The sequence below is a fragment of the Dreissena polymorpha genome, chromosome 14 (genome assembly GCF_020536995.1).
Source record: "Dreissena polymorpha isolate Duluth1 chromosome 14, UMN_Dpol_1.0, whole genome shotgun sequence".
Taxonomy (NCBI): domain Eukaryota; kingdom Metazoa; phylum Mollusca; class Bivalvia; order Myida; family Dreissenidae; genus Dreissena; species Dreissena polymorpha.
The window spans coordinates 17,862,968-17,876,710 of NC_068368.1; the positions used below are offsets into that span (position 1 = coordinate 17,862,968).

Sequence of the window (13,743 nt, forward strand, 5' to 3'; positions counted from 1 at the left end):
TGTAATTATTAAATGGAGCTGTCTTTCGCGTGCGAAAAAAAATCGATTTCTGAACATGAATGATCAATATGACGAGTTGGTGGGGCATTTATAGCGCCAACGGCGTTCTGAATCAATGTATGCTGTCACTTGGATACCTTTCATTTGAATCACGTTGTGTCATTTTTTTTTAGAAACTAATTTGTATATTATATGTATGACCCCGGGGTGGTATGCTGAATCATGCGAAGAAAAATTACCGCTTAGAATTACTTACAATCTTTGAGAAGTTTGGTTAAAAAATAATAAAATCATATTATGAAGCATGCTTTCTTAATTGAATGGATGAGATGAACATATATTTAAAGACTTGAGATGTAATTAATAGTTATACAAGTTATAACTTCAAACTTCAAAACTTCAACTTAATTGTGTAATTCTATAAATTGCCTATAAATATTTGCATCGATTTTTTAGAAAAAAAACACATTTAATTTCTCTAAGTACCGTACGTTTAAGAATCACTGTTTTTTGTTTCTTTAAATATTAGAGAGCTTTGCAGCAATCTGAAAAGTTAAGAAATTTACAAGAATATTTTGACGTTTATGGTTGGAAACGGACACAAAACAATTCACTTATTGCTGAACCTACACTGTTAAGTGACAGCCAATGATAGGTGTCTATTACTTTGTCAGATTTCATTACCTTTAAATGCCATTTGACGCATTTGACACATTTATCCACGATAAATAAGCATGTAACTATGTAAACTGCAGCTAAGAAAACTTTAGAAAATGTCGTTTCATTTTAATCAAGTGAATCTGTGTTTAGGTCTTAGGCACGATTTGTTTTAAGGAGAACACACTTACTAACAGGTGTTTTTAAAGTTTCTTTACAATACTTTTGCACAGTTTTTAAGTGTCACATACGTTGCAAGTTTTCATTAAATCATAGACAATTAGATGAAAATCGTCTGCTGCTGCTTATGATACTCATTATCATTGTCATTGCTAGCATGTTGTATTATGCGTGATTTTAGAATTAGCAGATTTAAATGTTTTAATGTATGATTGTCACGAAATGAAGTGGTACGAGTATAACCTTGCGACCAACGTGGTTCGAACCCTGGTACTCGAGGTCCAGATGCTACACCTTAACCGCCCGGACATTGTAGCATGTATTTTTGGCTACAAACACGTATTAGAGAGACCCAGAAACATTCCAAAATATTCTTACTTTTAGCATTATAAACGCGTTTTTTGATTTAACTGATTTTATTTTATATCTATATCCATAGTTTCTCTTCGCTCATTTTAATGCACTATTCTTTGCGTTTTTAGAAAATTGTGAAAAAGGCAATATATGAATAGGTTTCTTTTGTATAAAAAAAATCGTCATACTTCACAATATCGTTCACTTATGACTCTCAAACATAAGGTAATTGCAATAAGGTACAGCGTTAGCTTTTAACAAACGATATTCAGTAATTCACGCGTGATTTTAAGCTGAATAGTTTAAAATCTTAAGAACAACAACATCATACTGCAATATTCTAGCTTTTATGAACGTTTTATTGAACAAAAAACAACAACGAAAACTGTAGCAGACAAACGAGCCTCGTTCTGGAAAAACAGGACTTAACGAATGTGCGTAAAGTGTCGCCCCAGAGTAGCCTTGTAGTCCGCACATGCTAATAAGGGATATCACTTTCGGTTTAAACTGGATTTTCTCTAATAAGAGATATTCTTTTAACGAAAACTACTATAAAAGCGGAATCTGACATATTTAATTAGCTACTGTGGATTGCACAGGCTATTTTGTGACGTCCTTTTACGCACGTGCATTACGCATATGTGTTTTATTGTACTGAAACGACCGACAACAGTAGAGATCTATACATTCACAGCTCATAGTTAGTTTATTTGCTGGATTCAGCCGTCGCATATAAACAAACAAATAAATAACAGATGAGACATTTCAAATAAATAGTAACTACAATATATAAAACATATAACAAGTCACAAGTCTGCATTTACATTAATTAATGTTACAAATACCCTGACTCATTCGTGTGCTACATGATGTTTGGTCACACAAAAAATCTGCTCTTCCTTTCCAGCACATACTTGATATTCTAATAATTCCTGCCACCACAAAAAAACACGTCACCGTGTACTGCCTGCATTTTTATACACAGAAAAATTACTCGGATGTATGTTTGAAGATTTGACATTTTTAGGAACATTAAAAACTTACTGTGGATGGAAAAATACTTGACTTAAATACGAAAGTAAACTTTAACATTTGCGAAAATGTAGATAATATTTGTCACATATTAGGAAAACATCATGTTTATCACAGATTAGGAAAACATGTAAGAGAAAATAAAGTCCGAAATAAAACATCTGCTGTGGTCGCGCGGATGGGATGCAATAAGCAAGGGAGGTAAATGCGCACCACAAGCTTGCAATATAACCATATGAGAGTTGTCTCCTTTACACTAGAAACAAATGTACGAAAATGTTAAACATTCAACATTACCGGATTTTCTTTAAGTTTTCGGACACTTGAAAATAATTGTGTTTGTGATGTGTTTGAGTATGTCCAGAAATTTACATATATAAAAATATGATATATTCAATATGTTAAATAAGTATCGAATTGCTGCTTCGATTCTCGAAAAGAACAAATTTTCATAAAATGTTATTATTAAATAACGCAGTAATTTATTTAAGGCGAAAATCAAGATGTCGCAAAATATAGGATTGCTAAAAATAATTACTTTGCCTAAATGAGGGTTTCCGAAAAGTTGGAATCTCCAAAAACGTTGAGCATTACAGTATTTATTTTTGTCGTGTATCATTGCATGTGTATTTTTATAATTTTACAATAATAAAGAACACGTATTTTCATTGGTAAATCGATAGGTTTAAAACGATCAGATTTGGAGAATATCAGAACGGACTAAAAAAAAACTATCATAGACATTTAAAAAGAAAAGCCTGTTAGTGTTAATTGCGATTCTCGAAATCTACGATTCCAATAACTGCTGGAAAAACAGGGCTGTAGCTTGACTGAGATTCTATTGCACACGTGTCATAAGTCACTGCAGAAGTTGAATTTCATGCAAACGGGGCGCAGACGTTTACAAATGCTTATTGTCCAGTTTCAAGACAATTAACGTCTTTAGACAAGTGTGCGCCTGTTGAAAAAGCTTTGTCTGTTACGAAGCTGACTTTCAGATGATCGATTGAGGTTCGACTGAGAATGCGTAACAACGATTCATCTCAGTTATCACAACGGGTTTTCGGATGCTTCGTGTCCGAATTCAAGTTCAGTTGTGATTGGGGTAGCGCCCAACGTAATATTTAGGGATTAAGATCAGTCATTCAAGTCGTTGATTTGTCTCGAGACCTTCGTAAGCTTGATCTGAAATGGAAATGATTGCAAGTTTACTAAATCAACACACAAACTTTCACTCGTAACTTATCGGTAAACTGTCAATATCATGAATGACGTCATGAGGAGGATCGTTCCCGATTGGTCGAAATTATTTATCTTACAATAGTTTATCATCAAACAAATTCATGGTTATTTGTTTACTTGCTTGACATCATACGCCCCTAAGTAAGATAAAAAGACTTTAAGTAGGTCCATTTTAGTTTATTTCTGACAGAATGATCTTTTATCTAAAGAATTTAAATCTCTACACCCACGCTGAAATAAATTCGCCGTCATATACAGTAGAGCAAATAGTATTTATATAGTAGCACGCCTACAAATAATTCACCCATACACAAAGTTGTGCACATTTAATAAAACCATACACAAAATGCTTTTATTTCAAATGTATAAAGGATGGAGAAGAAGACACAAAGAACGGTTATATGTTTAAAAAATATGGGTTTTATGCATGCATGCAAAAGAACTTTTCGGATGTTGTCAACTGTATATAGACATAGGTACACAATCATTAACTAGTGAACCAAGAAACACATAGTATATAATAATATAAATAATAAGCTTATATCAAATAAAAATATACACATCAACGTAGACTTTCATTTTAAACAAACGGCTGTTTTTAATTTTTTACTTGTTTTATAAATGAAAAGTGATTAAACGTAATTTTCCAATATTTGTGACGAACATAAATGAGTTGAGAAGCGTTTGTCTACCACCCGTGCGAACGTTCGTTGAGTGCATTCTATAGTCTAATAACTGATAACCATAAATCCCTGTACCTATTCTTAAACATAGAGATAGTCATAAATTAGATACTAGCTGATACATTTTTGTTAATAACAACTTAAAGTGTTTTGTGTATAACAAATATGAAGAAAAAATCTTCATGTTAATAACACAATTTATTCTTGTGCAAGTTTATATGAGTCAGTATATTTATAAACACGACTGGCACTTGATTGCGCGTATCATTGATACTTAATTCTATTATTTCGAATAACAAGATGCCAACTTATTTTGCACTGGGGAATCTAGAACAAGATTCAGAACATTATCAAAGTATTACTAGCAGTAACGTAATGCAACATTTGCTTCAAACAAAATGCGGCAAATAATTTAAAGATTTGAAAAAACGAGTAAAAAGTCGCGCATTGTTGCATTCCTAGTACTGTAAAGTATCCGCCACTGTGCCTTAAGTCTTTCAGTGCTGGAACCGAATTTTAAAGGCCGTTAGTTTGCAATCTGTTTTGATCCAGACGAGACGCCACATAACGTGGCGTCTCATCAGGATCCAAATTGTTTTCTATTCGATTGTATTCTTTGAAAAAAAATCGAAGAAAATGCTAATTTTAGAAATTCAGCAGACGACATTTTAGCAGGCGACAAATTTCCCAGCATGCAAAGGTACATATTTAATCTTTTATCCGCGTCTTCAATAATATTTGCATTATCCTCATTACATTTTTATTTTTTATTATAAAGGAATCGAGCATGTATTTTATGGAAAAGAACGAATTTGTGCCTCTATTAGTTGCGTGTAGAAATTCCATGCCATTCAGATTAAATATTCGTCAAAAGGAACAGAACGCATTTCTGCATAGTACTTTGTACACTGCGTAAAAAAATCTGCCAGCGTGGCAATCAGATTGTATAAATAAATATGCCTGGTGCGTATGCCGGTGTATACTTAAAGTTGTATGTGAGTGTTTTTTAATTATTTGTCTAGTTCAATGTATATTTTTTCTAGTTCAATGTTTATTTATTTATTAATTTCAAAAATATTTTTGACACAATGAAGCTGAGTTTGGATTTTCGACGAATAAGATAATTACAATATTTTAACGAATAGTTTACATGTTCCAACAGACAAAAAAGCTTTTTCGTGAAATAGACGAGTTTCACAATACCAAGTTTAGCGATTATTACGACGCAATAATTCACGTATTAATCCTATTGTGCAGTTCTTTCTAGAGTGGTTACTACTGTCTCCAAATCTATAGCGGTCATTAAATGAAATTTGATTATTAATGGAGGGTCGTGGCATCTTCCTTTTGTACTCATGTGTTATTTTTTACTTTCTCATTTATATAATAAATTTGAGTCGTGCTCTGAGAAAAGGGATTAAAGGCATGTGTGTGGTGCCGTCCCAGATTGTCGCCCAGGCTAAACAGGTACGACACTTTCCGCCTAAACTTGATTTTTGCTAAGAAGAGACTTTCTTAAAACGAACAATATCATAAAAGGGAAAGTGACGTCCCTGATTAGCCTGTGCGGACTGCACATCCAATATATAAACGGAAAGTTAGTTTCTGGCCATTCAATATGCTAAGGAAAGGTAATTGATGCTGAACCAATTGACGTGATTGCCACCTGATCGAGGTTGCCTATTTTAGCAATTCTAGGTGGTACCGCATTTGATAAAAAAAAACACGGCAAATACCAAGTAAAAATCTTGTAAAATAAATATCCTTTAGTTATTATAATTTGAAGAAAACATAATGCTCATTAACATAATTTAAAATCGCTATTGTTTTCTTGTTTAAAAATAATAACATTACGCCAAGACACATGTTTCATCTTATTATATATTTATTAAATCAAGACAAAACTGAATATATAAAATTGTTGTACAATTTTATTTGAAATCTTTTTTTCATTCTAGAAGAAAAAATGTTGTTGTTTTTTATAAAATGTAATAAAAATGTTGATTTAAACTGAATATATTTCTTTTATAATATATCATATAACAAGCGTACGTAATATGAAACAATGCGATTGTCTCATTGTAAAATTGTGTCCTTTAATTGATTTTCATTCAGGGTTTGTTTGTGCGTGCTTTTAAATACATTTTAGTTCATGAAACCTGTAATTAAAACGCTTATACAAAAGTAAGGCAGGTAGCGCTAAATGCTCAGAGAAACGTTAAACAATATGTTAGCTTTAAAAAATCCATAATCAAATCAATTTTAGATCATTAATATAATGACTTCAGCTTTTTTATACAAAATAGTTTTTGTTGATTTTTTAATAATATTTTCTTTTCAACTCTCCAAGATGTTTGATTGTTTTTGTTTTGGATAAGTTGTCGCACAATTGTGGGTTCACAATTAACGGATTTGATCACATAGAACGCACAATTAACGGATTTGATAGGATAGAGCGCACAATTAACAGATTTGATCGAATAGAACGCATAATTAACGGCTGCGATCAGGTAGGACGCAACAATTAACGGATTTGATCGGATAGAACGCACAATTAACGGATTTAATCTGGTAGGACGCACAATTAACGGATGTGTTGGGTAGAACGCATATTTAACGGATTTGATCGAATAGAACGCACAATTTACGGATTTGATCGGGTAGAACGCATATTTAACGGCTTTGATCGGGTAGAACGCATATTTAACGGATTTGATCTGGTAGGACGCACAATTAACGGATTTGTTGGGTAGAACGCATATTTAACGGATTTGATCGAATAGAACGCACAATTAACTGATTTGATCGGGTAGAACGCATATTTAACGGATTTGATCGGGTAGAACGCATATTTAACGGATCTGATAGGGTAGAAAGCATATTTAACGGATTTGATCAGGTAGAACGCTCAATGAACGAATTTGATAGGGTAGAACGCTTATTACTAGTAAACTGATTTGATCGGGTAGAACGCTCAATAAACGGAACGCATAATTTAAGGATTTGATCGGGTTAAACGGAAAGAACTGTATATTTCTCATATGACTTCATTAAGGGTAATACACAATAATTATGTTCAATAAACTGTTTTCAATAAGTCAGTAAATAACAATCTGGAGAACGTACGCATGGGAATTAAATCACGAGACAGGTGTGGCCAGCATCGCGTTAGAACCAAACGCAATTTATTCGCCGATGAACTGCAGTTTAGTGGAAAATCATTATGTATTATACAACCTTACCGTTTGCTTTCGAAAAAGAAATCTTAATTCACAATTATGCGCTAAAGATTGATTAGAGATATCTTTGAGCGTTTTTTATTTGTACCGAATTCGTACATAACTCGTTTCATTAAGGAACAAATTGTTAGAGAACTTGCATTATTTACAATCTGATGAATACGAATTCTTTCGTTAGATGATTGTAAACATATATTTATCGGTACACAGTTTTAAATCTTAAGCAATCCTTTAAGGTACGAGCGATTTGTTATGATACTCGTTCTTATTTTTTTTTATTGTATGTGGATGTTCATCACTATTATTACACTTTTATTGTGTAGCATTTGTTATAGTTGACGGACAGTAATTCTTGGGATTAGCTTTTATTTAACTGTTTTTTCAATATGAACATTCTTATTTCGTTAATTTCTTGAAAGTGTGCTTATTGTTTTTTACCTTAGTATGAGTTTCCAAATGTCACTTTCGTCTGCAGCGCGTTTTGACCGGAAGTCCGTCAGACTGTGTCGGTGTCGGGATCTGTGTCGTGTGACGTCGCTTTGCCGGACTGACGCGTAGTAGCCGTCGCCATCCGACGGAAAAGCCTGTCGGTAGTCACTTCCGGCGAAACAGCCTACGTAGCAGAACACGTCCACAAAGCAGCAAGAAATATAACCGGAACCAGATCCTCTGAAAGCTGCCATGTTTCTGTGTTGGCCCCTTCCAGCGGCTTCTGCTTTCAATATCAACAAATGAAACGCGCAGACAAACTTCAAGAATGTGTTCATAATAATGTTTAACGCTCGCTTTCTAAGATTGTATTCCGCGGAATGGTCAACTTGTGCAGCAGCTAAGAGCGTATACCTGACAAATTTAAACTAGCATTGAAGTTGGTAGTTATTTCTGGAAGCTTAGTCAGGTTTAATAATAAATTTTCGAGCGAAGGGCTCGGTTTCTCCTTTAGTCATATGTAAATTGAAATGACGAAATGGCTATTTTAAACCAACGTATACGGCGACGAAATCTTCACACTCTGGTTTAAGTTCTATATGATAACACTTAACGTTGCGCAATTCCGTTCATAGGTATCAATATGTACAACAGTCAAAACCGATCATGCATTGTACTCAGAGATACCCTGGACATAGTGTGGCTTTTTATAGGCCCTGCGAAGTCCCCGGTCCTGTCGTTTGTGGTAACTGCGGGCGGAATCTTGGGCGCGTGGGAGGGCTGTGCAAACATTGCGGAGCATCAACAAATACTGATCAATGAACTTCTTAATAATGCGGGCCACTTAACCTTTACGCGAGTTAATCGTCCATGATATATGATGCCATAATATTAAAACGATTGCAAACGATGTCTTGCGTTGTTTGTGGTGTCCATTTGTGAAGGACCGTTATTCTGGTCCCATGCGATATTAATTTCTTTTGCAATAGACGGATTTCAGATGTAATCTATGAAGGACGGCTGCAGTGGCCGATGAGGAATATGTACCGCGTCACTGTTGGCTAGTGCATTGTTGATTTGTAATGCAATCAACATTTATTTTGCAGATTTGTAATTAATTATTTTTTTTAATGACATCGGCAACAGTAGCGAGCTTCAACGTCATTTATACCGATATCGGTCGCTACGGAAGTATAATTCACATGACTACCCATCGCTTTGACTTGGGGCATCGTGCATTATGACAACTTTCATTAAAAGGGACTAAATAACAGATATTTGTATTTGGCTAATTTTCTAAACTGTATTATGATCGGAATGATTAAAGGGATCTTTTCACGCTTTGGTAAATTGACAAAATTGAAAAAAGTTGTTTCAGATTCGTAAGTTTTCGTTTAAGTTATGATATTTGTGAGGAAACAGTAATACTGAACATTAACCATGCCCTAATATAGCCATTATATGCATCTTTTGACGATTTTAAAACCTAAAAATTATAAAGCGTTGCAACGCGAAACGATTGAATAATTTGGAGAGTTCTGTTTTTGTCGTTAAATTTTGTGAAACTACGAAGATTGCTTATATATGGTATAAAATACCTCAAGAATGTGTACTCGGCGGAATAGCTCAGTAGGCTAAAGCGTTTTTACTTCAGGACTCTGGCAGGACTCCAGGGGTCACTGGTTCGAAACCAATGTTCTTTTCCTTTTGGTTACAATACACTAAATGATCGCTTCATGTAGGGCTGTACTCTCTAAAAAAATATCATAGTTGACAGGAAGGCATGTTTTACACTTTTTACCATTATTCAGGTGTTATCTTGCGGAGATACTGGTAGGGCATGAATAGGTGTTCACTACTGAATCCCTGAAATATGATACACTTGAAGACTATAGTAAACCATTGCACTAGAAAAGGTTACATTCCACTAAGAAACGGCCGAAAAAAAAAGTTGCAAAAACAGTCGATTTTGATTTGTGTCAAGTTCTTTCTTGCATTGTACATGACATATCTTTTTTATTGCATAAATCGATTCCGCTTAGAATGGCCTTTAAGAAAAGGTATGGTTATGGGGGTCTCTATGTGCAAAATGTTGAATTTATTTTCGCTCAAAGTTGTCGCTTTTACATTGAATTATATAGGGAAACTATTTGGTGTATTATGACCTTTTTTAATTTTTTTTCTTGATTTTTTACTGGAGCTTTTATGATCCAATGTTTACATTTATCAATATAAAGCATTTAATGAATAAGTTTAAAAAAATGCCAAAATCTGTGAAAAGGCCCCTTTAAGAGAAATTATTATAGAAAGAAAACAGCCGAATGCCATTTGGGCCATTCAAGCCTTGAAACTAAGTATTTTCAAATCGTCAATGAGAAGCGTTCCAAATGAATATTTCTTTATAAAATTCGATTGATGACTATCCGAATGTTATTTTCAACAATTTCTTTGTTGGCATATAATAGTCATACCCTCCTTCCGTCCGTCAGTCCGATCCACTTCTTGTTACCTCTTGTTTCTCATTTAGTAAAAAAGGGATTTAATTTAAAAGACCTTTTCACGTTTTGGTGAATTAACAACATAACAAATTATTGTTTCAGATTCGCAAATTTTTGATGTAGTTACGATATTTGTGAGGAGACAGTATTACTGAACATTTACCATTCTCTAAAATATCCATCATACGTATCGTTTTACGATTTAAAATCCTGAACATTATAAAGCGTTGCAACGCGAAACGATCTAATAATTTGGAGAATTCTGTTGTTGTCTTTAATTGTTGTGATCTACAAGGATTGCTTATATAAAGTATAAATTAAATTATTTATTGTATGAGCACGGATTGCCGACTGGTCTAAGCGATAGACTTTTACTCAAGGGGTCAGTGGTTCGAGTCCAGTTGAGGGTTACTTTTTTTCTTTCTTTAATTGTATTCTTGTTTTTTTTTTACTGGAGCTTTTTAGATCCAATGTTTACATTTATCAATATATAGCATTTAATGACAAACTTCAATACATTCCAAAATCTGTGAAAAGTCCACTTTAAACTTCATACATATATGTGAAATTTCATATTATGATAGATGGTTCCAAGGCATATTCAGAATTCTCATTTCAAGATAAACAGATTTATTGCGATTAAGTCGATTTTGTTTGTTCGGAGCAGAACTTCCTTATTAGCTTAGGTGTTAAATTGAGCCTTGTTTTGAGAAAACTGGGCTTAATGCATGTGCGTAAAATGTCGTCCCAGATTAGCCTGTGCAGTCCGCACAGGCTAATCAGGGACGACAATTTCCGCATAAACTTGATTGTCGGTAAGGAAGGACTTCCATGAAACTAAAAATACCATAAAAGCGGAAAATGTTGTCCCTGATTAGCCTGTGCGGACTGCACAGGCTAATCAGGGTCGACACTTTACGCGCATGCATTAAGCCCAGCTTTCTCAGAACACGACTCAATTAAACTTTGAACATTTATAGAGGTCATGAACTGATAAAGTGAAGAGCACAAGAACCTCAAATCTTTTATCTTTTTTTTGGTGTTATACCATTTTGCTTTTTCTTATACAGTCTGTTTATTGTTTCGAGCATAATTCTGCAAGTATTACAGTGAGTCAAATGTTCTGTCACATGATGATGGATGACTTATTGATAACAGGTCGTGTGGCCACGTTCACTGCATCATTCGCGGCGACTGGTAAATACATGTAATCATCATATAATTATGTCCTTATTGCTGCCCTGTAAATATGTGTGATCGTGTACTGATTAATTCTATGCTCGGATTTAAAAGACTCTTCTTGCAACAAAGACATGCATTTGGATTGTTTTTATTTATAATTAAAACTCTAAAAAATTAGGCTTTACATTTTGCAAATCAGTATCATTTAAAATCGAGTCATGCACATATTATATGATAGAATCCTATGGGAAAATAAAACTTTGACAGTTTAGGGCGACTACATTTTTCGAGGATTCAAACTAAAAGCAAATGAATGTGAATTTGTTATAATATGGAGCAAGTATTTGTATAGCATTACTTCCTACATAATAATTGTTGTAACTGCTTTATTTAAAGTTACTTATTATAATTCTTTTTCTCGGACGATTCATTCATAAATAAAAATAAGCTAATAACCGGTAGTTTATATATAGATTCCAAACCTGAAGAAAAAAATTGTATTGCTGTTGTTGTTCTTGCTTCATGTTTTAAGACATGTGTATTTGTATCTTATCTTTTTATAGGAAAAAAGCTTCGCTAATTTAAGACCTCCTTCCTCTACGGGCGTGAATATTTTGATTTCACTTCTTCGTAGCACACACAGAGCTAAAATCGTTGAAGTTATCGATAAACATACATGTATGTACAACTGACAAGGTATCAAATGTTTCCCATCTTGCGCTTACGAGCCATGCTAATACATGTTTCCATTATTTTCATCATATATAATCTCAGATTTTTTTTCAAAGTGATAAACATGTTGTTTTCTGCCATATTGATATTGTTTCAATGAATCTGCCACGAGCCAAACACCTGAGATTAATACGTGTATCTATTACATGCGCCCAACACCGGAGATTAATACATGTATCTATAACATCAAGTGCATTTTCACGCCAGGAAAATTCCCCCGATCGTCTCAGCTTGCATCAGCCACGTGCCCGATGATAACCTTCCGTGCTTTGGTCACAGATGCTTCGCATGACCAGTATCGATATTTAAAGTGGCATAGCTTAATTTACGAAGACGCACACAAACCTTAAAACTTCTGTTGCTACATACATACATACATTAGTACTGGAAAATCGACCGTGGCAACTGAAATAATTTTTTAATACTTGTTGTTTTTGTTCTTTTTTCACGGCGCATTGACAGTGAACGTTATATTGGGACATGAGTGACTAAAAGAATGACTGCTAAGTTGCAACATAAATTGTGGGATGACTTTTTTTAATTAATGTTAACACGCATGTGATAGTCGTTAGAATAAGCAATACAGATTGGTCCTGGTCATCACAATTTAAAAACCAAACTTCCTGATGTCAGGCACGGAGCATGCATGGGATAGGCTTGTGTGATCAGTATGACTTACCCTTTCAATAGAATTTGTTCAAAGCTTTTAATGCACACTACGTCAAGTACTTGGCAATGTTGCAAAATCCCACGATGACTTTGCAAACTACGCTCAACCGCAAAAATTACACTCGATTAGAAAATGCAAGACTACGGAAACCGGATAGTGCCATCTATAATCTCGCCCTTCTTTCATCAAGGGCGACACACGACACGAAGAGATACACTATATTTTGAGCGACACACGAAATATCGCCCTAGTGTGGCTATCCAAAAAGGCGAAAGCTCGTGGTAAATATCGCGTGTCGCTTCGTGTATCGCCAAAATATCGTTTGCCGCTTTGAGTATCGCGCAAAAAGCGATACTCGATATTTTGCGCGATACAAGAAGCGACACGCGATATTTGTACTGTTCAAATATCGCTGTAATAATATCCCCCGTCGACTCTCGCGTTTTATAAACGGTGTTACAGTAATTTTTAATCATTTATCATCAATATGGCTGCCCGACGTAAACATATCCCTTTTTGTCTCCCCTGATTTTTTGAAAACGCGAGAGTCGACAGGCGATATTATTACATAGATATTTGAGCAATAAAATATCGCGTGTCGCTTCGTGTATCGCGCAAAATATCGAGTATCGCTTCGAGTGTCGTGTGTCGCGGTCTGAAATTAGACCGCGATACACGAATGCGGATAATATGGGCGATATTTGAATAATAAAATATCGTGCATCGCTTCGTGTGTCGCGCAAAATATCGTGTATCGCTTCGTAATTCGTGTGTCGTCCTTTGAACGCGAGACACGATATTTTGCGCGATACTCAAAGCGACACACGATATTTTGCGCGATACAC

At 34.6% G+C, this 13,743-nt stretch overlaps 1 long non-coding RNA gene across 1 annotated transcript; it reads right to left on the bottom strand.

Annotated features, from left to right (window-relative positions):
* Positions 1–1,529: 1,529 nt before the first annotated feature.
* On the bottom strand, positions 1,530–8,518 carry LOC127858305 (uncharacterized). Its single transcript, XR_008038845.1, has 2 exons — positions 7,826–8,518; positions 1,530–3,408 (listed from the first exon to the last, which is right to left on the bottom strand). It is a non-coding gene; the product is annotated as an uncharacterized LOC127858305 (long non-coding RNA).
* Between the last annotated feature and the right edge of the window lie 5,225 nt (positions 8,519–13,743).